The sequence below is a fragment of the Malus sylvestris genome, chromosome 14 (genome assembly GCF_916048215.2).
Source record: "Malus sylvestris chromosome 14, drMalSylv7.2, whole genome shotgun sequence".
NCBI classification, from domain to species: domain Eukaryota; kingdom Viridiplantae; phylum Streptophyta; class Magnoliopsida; order Rosales; family Rosaceae; genus Malus; species Malus sylvestris.
This window is the reverse complement of record NC_062273.1, coordinates 7,254,000-7,263,269: the sequence shown is the minus strand read 5'-3', so window position 1 is coordinate 7,263,269 and position 9,270 is coordinate 7,254,000. Positions and strand designations below refer to the sequence as shown.

At 37.0% G+C, this 9,270-nt stretch overlaps 1 pseudogene; it reads left to right on the top strand.

Annotated features, from left to right (window-relative positions):
* LOC126598980 (DNA-directed RNA polymerase I subunit 1-like) lies at window positions 1-9,236 on the top strand (annotated as a pseudogene).
* Window positions 9,237-9,270: the final 34 nt, after the last annotated feature.

The window sequence follows — 9,270 nt, the reverse complement described above, 5'->3', positions numbered from 1 at the left end:
AACCCTCTCTCTCTCTCTCTCAAATCAAACGTTCCTCTCTCCTCTTCTTCCTCTGCCGCCGGCCTTCTTATTCCTTCACAGTTCGCCGCAGTCGGCATGGCTTCCTCAGAGGTCTCTCTCTCTCTCTCTCTCTCTCTCTAAAATACGTGTGTAAACGTATTACATTCGAATTTTGATTCAGTGGGTCGTGGTGTTTCTGCGTTGAGTATAATGGGAAAGCTTAATTCTTCTGTAATTTATCTGAAAATCCGACCTTTAATCGCAGGTTCCGATGGCGTCAACGGAGGCGATTAAGTTTGCTTTCTTAACTGACGAGGAGGTGCGACAGCACAGCTTTCTGAGGGTTACCGACCCATCTCTCCTTACTCAATTATGAAACCCCGTGGCCGGTGGGCTATACGATAAGGCACTGGGCCCAATTGATGACAAACCCTGCGAAAGGTAACACCAATTTTCGTGCCAGTCTTTGCATTCTTTTCGTGTTCGTTTGTTAGCTTCATTGTTTGGATTTATACTCTGTAAACACATAATTCAAATGGGAGTGCGTTTTATCTTGTAATTTTAGTTTTCACCAAGTATGTAAAGAGGGAATAAGGAATGAGGAACGGAGAAGGACGATGGGACACGGTGGGAGGAATGGGGGGAGAAATGAAGGAGATTATATGAAATAAAAACTTGAAAGTGAAAACAACTTAAAATTGTTTTCAGTTTTTGGTTTTTAGTTTTCATTTTGACATTTTGTGTGTCACTCCGTAGACATTCCTTTAACATTTCTTCCACCTTCATTCCTTCACCATTCGTCATTTATCCCATATTCTTTCCTGGTATCACTGTACAAAAAACTAAAAACTAAAAGCTGAAATAGTTATCAAGCGGCCCATAAGTAGTTGATTTTTGGTTGGTGAGTTTGTCATAGTTAAAAGAGCTCCTGATGTTTTGACTTACAGTTGATTGATTTAGCCCTTCACTTCTATGCAGTTGGGGAACATGTGGTGAGAAGTCACGTAATTGCCTGGGTCATTGTGGTCATATTGACCTCGCTTTGCCAGTTTATAATCCCTTGCTGTACAATACTCTGTACAAACCTCTACAAAGAATGTGTTTCTTCTGCTACCATTTTCGGACAGTCCGAACACAAGTAATTGAACTTTGATTAAATAGAATTAGTTTCTTGAGGCCATAGTCTTTTGTGCCGTTCCTTAATTTCATTGCATTCAGAAGTTTATACTGGGACCATTTCTGCTCTAATTTCCCCATTCTCTTCTGTGCTATTTTTGATTGATTAAGGTTGAGAAAGCTGTTTCCCAATTAAAACTCATAATGGAAGGTGACGTTGTTGGGGCTAAAATGTTAGATTCTGACTCCTAGTGAATACTCAGACTGCAATGAGGGAGATAGTCACAGTGACAAGCATGCAAAGCAGCAAGGATGGACTTCTCTTCAGTTTACAGATCTAATGTCTGTTTTTGACAAGGCTTTGCCTAAACAAGGGAAGGACTGCAACAACTGCCAGGCAAAGAATCCCAAAATCAGCAAACCTACTTTTGAATGGTTTCAAATGGTATGATTTTCCATCCTTAGTGCTTGAAGCTGCTAGAGGAGTTATGAATTATCTACTAGCATCTGCTTAAATAGTTTTTTAACTGAGAAGCATGCTTATTTTCTGTCAACTTTTAAACTCATGGTCGAAAAGTGGTATATAAAAAATATACTTATAATTTTTGTTTTGTGAGTCTTATCAGTCACTTTTCCAAAGTTTAATGATTGCCTTACGAACTTTTCTTAACACACAAAATTGTCAATACTGGTGGAATGGAAAGTGGAACAAAATTTTTGGCTTATAGTAAATTATGCTTTTTGTCTACCCCATTCAGCATAAGATAAAATTGTGTCAACCAAGTCTATGCGAGACTGATATATTTTTTTCCCATAATGTTTGCAAATTTAGGTTTATAGTCTTATCCCTAGGCAGCAATGTCCTTGGAAATATCTCTCTTAGGTTATTGTTCTTCATTTTTTTTCAGTTGTCTTTGTGGTAGGGAAGGGTTTTGGAAGACTTGTGGTATGGTGACTGATATTTGTGTTCTCTTTCTTATTGATTATCCATACTTCTAGTATTTTCCATTACTCCCTTGTACCCTTATCTCTTAGAGCTTAACATGGGTGGAATTCGAATGGTATGGGATTTTCAGATCTTGGCATGGATAGTTTTGGATTAATTATGCATCGTTGAATCTAGTTAGGCTCATCAAACATGTATTCATGCTTTTGGAGTTGCTCTTTTTTTTTTTCTCTGTTCTTTTCTTGTAATTCACATTTTCAGCTAACTTGATGTTAGAAAATCTAGTTGGCTTGGTTTCAAGCCCTCTAAGGCCGTCCATAGTAGGCCGGAAAAGTGTGTGTGATACCAATATACTAAACTCATAGGAATCACACTTCTATAGTGGGCCGGAAAATTTGAGTGTGATACCAATTTATTGAACTCATGAGTTCAATATGTTAGACTTATGAATTCAATATATCATACTCATGAGTGTGGTATTAATATATTGAACTCACACTAGTGTAGGAGGAAGGAAAAGGGTTCTTTGGTGCTAAGTCAATGTGATGTATTGAAATTGTTTTGGTTTGTTTGGATGGAGAGAAATAGGAGATTTCTTAAAGGCCTAAGTTGGAAGATGTAGAGAGAGTTTGTTTTTGGGATTCTTCAGGGGCTTCAGTTTCTTTAAATTTTAAGAACTGGTGCTATTTATTTATTCTAACAGGGATGCCGTTAATTAGTTTTGTCCTTTTGTTTTGTTTCTGTTGGGTCCTGTTTTGCTGTTTCTTTTGCTGGGTCTGGGGTTCACCCTGTTAGGATTTTGGCTCGTCAAATATGTCCTAGTTGGTTTAGGATTGTTTTAGGAGAGCTAGAGGTATACCGATTCTTGTCCTACAGGGATTAGGAAGGAATTTCAGTTTCCTTATTCAATTTAGGTTTGGATTTCTAGAAGTCTATTTGGATTTGGATAAGTGTAATTTCCTAATCCACTTAGAAATAGGAATTCAATTAGCTTTGGGACATGTAAGCCAACCCTATGTCTATAAATAGGGTGCGGCAAGGCTGATTTTTTAAGAGAAAAAGAAAACAGCTAGACAGCTAAGAGTTTTGAGATTAGTTCTAGGGTTTGCAAAAGTTCTGTAATCTCTATTATTAATCAAAGGAGCAGTGATTTCTCTACCTAGAGAAATCACAACTGGACGTAGGCAAAAGTTCTGCCGAACCAGTATAATTCTTGTGTGTTTCTAAGTTTTCTAATATTTGCTAGTTTAGTCTATTGCCGTTGGTTACATTAAAGAACAAGGTCTAGTGTGCAGGTTTTTTCAACACACCCTGCCCCCTGTGTTGTACGTCTTTCTCTTTTTAATGAATTTTGAGTTTTTATACAGCAACAACAACAAAACCTTTTCCCACTAAGTGGGGTCGGCTATATGAATCCTAGAACGCCATTGCGCTCGGTTCTGTGTCATGTTTAGATCCAAATACTCTTAAGTCTTTTCTTAGGGTCTTACTCTAAGTCTTTTCTTGAGTTTTTATAAATAAAGAAAATAAGATTGTATTGTTATTATGCTTCTTGTTATTTTCCTTTGTTTTCTTTTCATCAATTACAAACACATTTTCATTGGCTTATAATGTGGCGTAAAATATAGACTCTATATATATATATTGATTACCAAATTGCCGATCTATTTATCTCTTTGTCTTAAAACACATGGACAGGTCTATACTATATATTATAATTTACACATTTCTCATCCTTGTATTGTATTTATCACTAGCTTTCTCCTTTGTGGGCCGGTGATGTAGAGTGGCACTGAAAATGCAAGAGAAAATGTTATCAGAGGGTGCAACCTAGTGGGACCCTTAACTGGTCAAGATGAAGGGGATGAGGATGAGGATGAAAATGTTGACAACAATGATACAAAAAATCACAAAGGAGAACGGAGCAAAGTGCCAAGTGAGTTCCTTAATCAGACAATTTCCTTGTCGGGAGATCTATTACCGAAACAGGTCCATGCCAGTGTTGGCATGACAATGACACTATGATAAATGAGAATATTAACCTATAATTGCTGTCATTGACCAAAGTCTATGCTATGTGGACATTCAAAATAAACCTTATTCTTATTAGGAAGGTAGAGCTTCACAATCTCTAATTTCTTTCAGGTTCAAGACATCATAAAGCTTTTGTGGGAAAATGAAGCTGAGTTCTGCTCTTTTATTGGTGATATCCAATGCCAAGGAATTGGAAGAAAAGCAGGTCACTCTATGTTTTTTTAGAGACTGTACTTGCGCCACCAATCAAATTTCGTCCTCCATCCAGGGATGGTGATTCTGTACGTATATTAGGGACACCATCACTCTTTCTAAACTTATATGTTTCATTAAAACTATATCTCACGTTGGGAAGTTGTCTTGCTTAAGATTTAAAAGATCTTTGGGCCTCTCCATGATTGACAATTGGTTTCGATTTAATCTTTGTGATTGTAAGGTCCTTTGGTAACTGGATGGTAATCCAGTTGAAGAGGCAGTTTTGTAGGTTTCGATTGATAGACTTCCCAATCTTAAGGTCAAAATTGATTTGCTCTTTGAAGCAACTTTGTTGAATGTTTTGCCTTTATTTTTAAGTTGTTTTTTTTTTTTCCTTCAACCCTCCATTGGCGTTCTTGGTTTGTGCGCCACATACTATATTGTCATTGTGCATTTATGAACCTTTTCTTAGGAAAGCTTCTTCTTTTCTTTTTAAGTTAAAAATAATAGAATTATGGAAATCCTTTAGAGAAAATAGTACTGCAAGTCAGCAATACAACGATTTATGTCCCACCACCTTCTCTGAATTCTATCTGTTTGGTTATGTTTTCACATTTTAGGTGATGGAGCATCCTCAAACCGTTTTATTAAGTAAGGTGGTGCAGGCAAATAATTCTTTGCAAGAGTCTGTTGTTACCAAGTCCGACCCCTCAAAGACAATTCGGCAGTGGAGGGATCTTCAAGAGTACAAAAATGTTATGTACAATAGCAAAACTGCTACTGGTTAGTGAATGTTTTATTTTTCAAGTTCTCTGTTAAATGTTTTACTATTTTAGTTCTAGAGTTTCCTATTTCATTTTTTTTACTATGTAACTTCACTGCTTGCTATTTGTTGGTTTTCATTTATTAATTTTTATGTTCAAACTTAATATTTTAATCTTTTGGTGGTCCAACATGCAGTTTAAGTGTAAAAACAGAACCGTAGGGGAACCTTCAACTCAGATTTCTTGATTTTAATGGAGAGTCAGTAGGGGAACCTTCAACTCAGATGACGTAAGTTTCATGTCATTTTGAATTCTGCTCATTGGTTAAGGGTTAATTACTCCAATGCCTACATAGTATTTGTTTCGGTTCTGTATCTAGAGTGAATGTTACATAGGCTTAATAACTATTTCACCCTGAAAGTTGTGGTGACGCCCCTAAAAGTCACTTTGGGTCACTTTACCCCTGAGCTCACATTTTGCTTAAAACAATGCTGTTTGGAGTCTATTGGTAGGAGCCTCTTTTAGCATTAGCTAGATTTTCCCTTCTACATTGGTTTTTGTCTCATTGATGTGGCAGTCACTTCCTCTTTAATCCTATTTTCTCAGCAATAATCTGTTTTTTCAAAAAAAAACAAAACAAAACAAAACAAAAAGAAATTCTTTATTTATATTTAGTTTTATTGTACAACGAAATGAGTCTAGTTATGTGCTTTATTTATGAACCATGATTTTATTAATTTTGATAAGTATCTTTTGCTTATTGTTTTCAGACTGAATACTTTCCATCTTGCCGAAAGAGGTGAAATGAATGTGACCCTAGGAATCCCTCGTCTTCAAGAGATTTTAATGACTGCTGCAAATGAGAGTAAGACTCCGGTTATGACATGTCCATTGCAAAAAGGGAGATCAAAGTGAGTCCTTAATTCGTTCTGATGAACGACTTTTGCTTTTTATTTTTAAATTTTAAATTATATTTTTTTCATAGTTTATTGTCATTGATCTTGAAGTAAACTTTTCCAACATTACAGATTGATTCTTATAAATTTCAAAGGGATTGCCACAAGCTATGTAAAAGCTTGTTTTTACTAAAAGCTCTTATTCATAGTTAAAGTGAGGGTAGGTTATGGGAAGGCTTCATTCTATCTCAACCAAGGTTCTAAAAGGCGCTTGGTGCTAGTCAGGCGGCGGGTAGGCTTAGCGCCTCAGGTACTAGGCGGAACTAGGCGGATGCTAGGCAGTTGTTACTGTTATTAGCACTCCAAAAATACCAATTTACAATCCTCGCAAGTGTATTTTTCTTTCTAATTATAGAAAGTTAAGAGCACAAAATGAGATTTTTGGAGTGCCAATAACAATTCTCATAAATTTATTATATATTATATAGATACGTGTCTACGTAAGAAAATACATAATTGTATTACAAAACATAAATTGCAAAATAGAATGATATATAAATTATAAAGTACTAGAACATATTGAGACATGGGAACAAACATATAATGACTGTTCATCCAAGTATAACAGGTCTCTTACAATTTATCGAAACCATGAAATGCAAATTGGAAGTTATCTATTTTTTATCTAAGTGAGAATCGTTACCCTAAGCCATTTTCTTAAATAAAAAAAAATTAGCAAAAAATTCAGAACCACCCAACCCGCCTAGACCCACCTAGGCCCGCCTATCTTGCGGGCTAGGTGGACACCTAAGTGGGTCTAGGTGGGATCCTATGCGAGTCTAGGTGCCCTTTTCTTATATTTTAAACGTCTAAGGATTAATTGCAGTGGTGGCTAGCGCCTAGCGCCTAGGAGACCCTAGGCGGGGACTTTTAGAACACTGCTCTCAACTCCAATGCAACTTTTATCGCAAAGCTACAGTTGGTGATACGTAGTTATACTCATATATGAACCTACTTTATTTTGCTTCAGTTGAATATTAAAATATGCATCTCATTCTTTGTTCTATAAAAGTTGCTTGCACTTGAAAAAGTCAAAATTAACCTTTATTTTGTAGACAATGGATTATTGGAAGAGGGTTTCTGGGAGAAAAATAAAAGAAGGTAGTTGTCCTTGCGGGGAAAAGGCTTGCCTATGATTAAGGAGGTGCCCAGAAAATGGTGTTTATTGATGGGAGAAAAAAAAAACTTTTAATTTGTTCTCATTAGAAGAGCTTATGTAATTGAATTTCTCAGTGTTTATTGTTGCTGAACCCCGCTGTGATTGTGTTATCCAATTGTTGAACTTTAATGATTTACATGTCTTCTTGCTTTTTGTCACTTGGAAACGTTTATAGACAGTACGGCGACCATGTGTTGTATTTATGGACTTTGAACCACTGTATTGTTATGTGCAGGGAGGAAGCTCAGCATCTAGCTGATAAGCTGAAGAAGATCACTGTGGCAGACTTAGTAGAGAGTATGGAAGTTACTTTGTTGCCATATGTCCTTCAGGGTCTTGAAACTTGCCGTATTTATAAACTTAAATGAAACTCCACATACTTGAACATCTTCAAAACATCGTTCAAGATATATCAGAAGATTGGGAGGAAATCCTGGAGGTTGTGTTAGGGTGCTGGAAGACGCCATACAAAGTCATGTGCTCTTGCTTTCTAAAATTAGGGGTATAAAAATAGTCATTGATACACCACAAAAGGGGTCAAATGAGACGGATGAAAATATTTCTAAAGGCAGACATCAACATCAGGAAGAAGACGACGACAATGATGGTGCAGATGATGGTGAAGGGGCTTAAGGATTTTGGTCTGGATGCACAGAAGCGAAAGCTGCAAGCTTTTGATGAGATGGACTATGAAGATGGATGTGAAGTTGAGGTGAGAGATGGAGATCTGACAGATGGAGATGAAGTTGAGAATGATGAGGAGAATGATATTGAAAATGGTAAGGATGATGCACTTGGGGTTGTAGATGTTATCGATGAAAAGTCTGAAAGTCCTTTAGAAGAAGCTGGGGACCTGCCTAAGCCCAAGTCAGAGGAGAAGAAGAACAAATCAGGAGCCACAATTAAAAAGGAGGTCAGAGCACAGTTAGTAAGAAAAGAGACTGACAGGTCAATATTTGTGTCAGCGAACGGGTTCCACTTTGAGGTCCATTTTAAATTTACAGATGAACCTCATATTTTGCTGGCTCAGGTACGTTCAATTTTACTCTTCCTCTAAATTTCATTAGAAAACTTGCCTACATAACACACTCAGCCGTCACCACTTATTGCCATTACCTAATGTGGGATTGTTCCATCAACATAAACATTGCCCTAATAAAGTTATCGAAATTTTAAAAGAGCGTGTTCAAAATTGCGTCAACTTATGAGTAAAATTATGATTTGATGTGGCGTTCGGAGTCCCTATTTAGTTTATTGTTATACATTCTCTCTTTCAGCCCTGTGTTGAAAACTGTTTGAATTATGTTATGTAGATTGCTCAGCGGACAGCCCAGAAGGTTTGTATGCAAAGATCTGGCAATGTAGCTGACTGTAAACAAATTACTTGTGACGAAAATCAAGTCCTCTTATACGGAAAGGATCCTGAGAATAAACAAAGCTATTCATCCAAGGAAAAGAAGGAGATGGCAGCTCTGCAGACCACTGGAGTGGATTTCCGTACATTTTGGAAATTGCAAGATGTTCTTGATGTCAGGTATTTATATTCCAATAACATACATGCTATGCTGAAACACTTACGGAGTAGAAGCCGCCAGGGAAACTATCATCAGAGAAATTGTGAATGTTTTCAAGTCTTACGGGATATCCCTCAACATTAGGCACCTTACAATCATAGCTGACTACATGACTCATACGGGTGGTTATCGTCCAATGAATAGATTTGGAGGCATCGCAGAGTCGATATCTCCGTTTAAGAAAATGTCTTTTGAGACGGCGGCAAAGTTCATTGTGGAAGCAGCATACCATGGACAGACGGATGACTTGGAAACCCCGTCCGCTAGGATCTGTCTTGGATTGCCAGTCAAGGTGGGTACTGGATGTTTTGATTTGATGCAGAAGATAAAGGTTTAGCGTAGCTCTTTTGTTATTTGACGTCTTTCTTCCGAACGTACTTTCCCATTTTTGGTGTACTGGAAACAACAATCTTGGTTTTGTAGGTTTACTTTGGTTTCGATTTCGTCCGTATAGTTTCAATTGTCGAAATAATTGAAATCAAATTGACGACATATCGGTCATATCAAAGACACAATCATGATATAA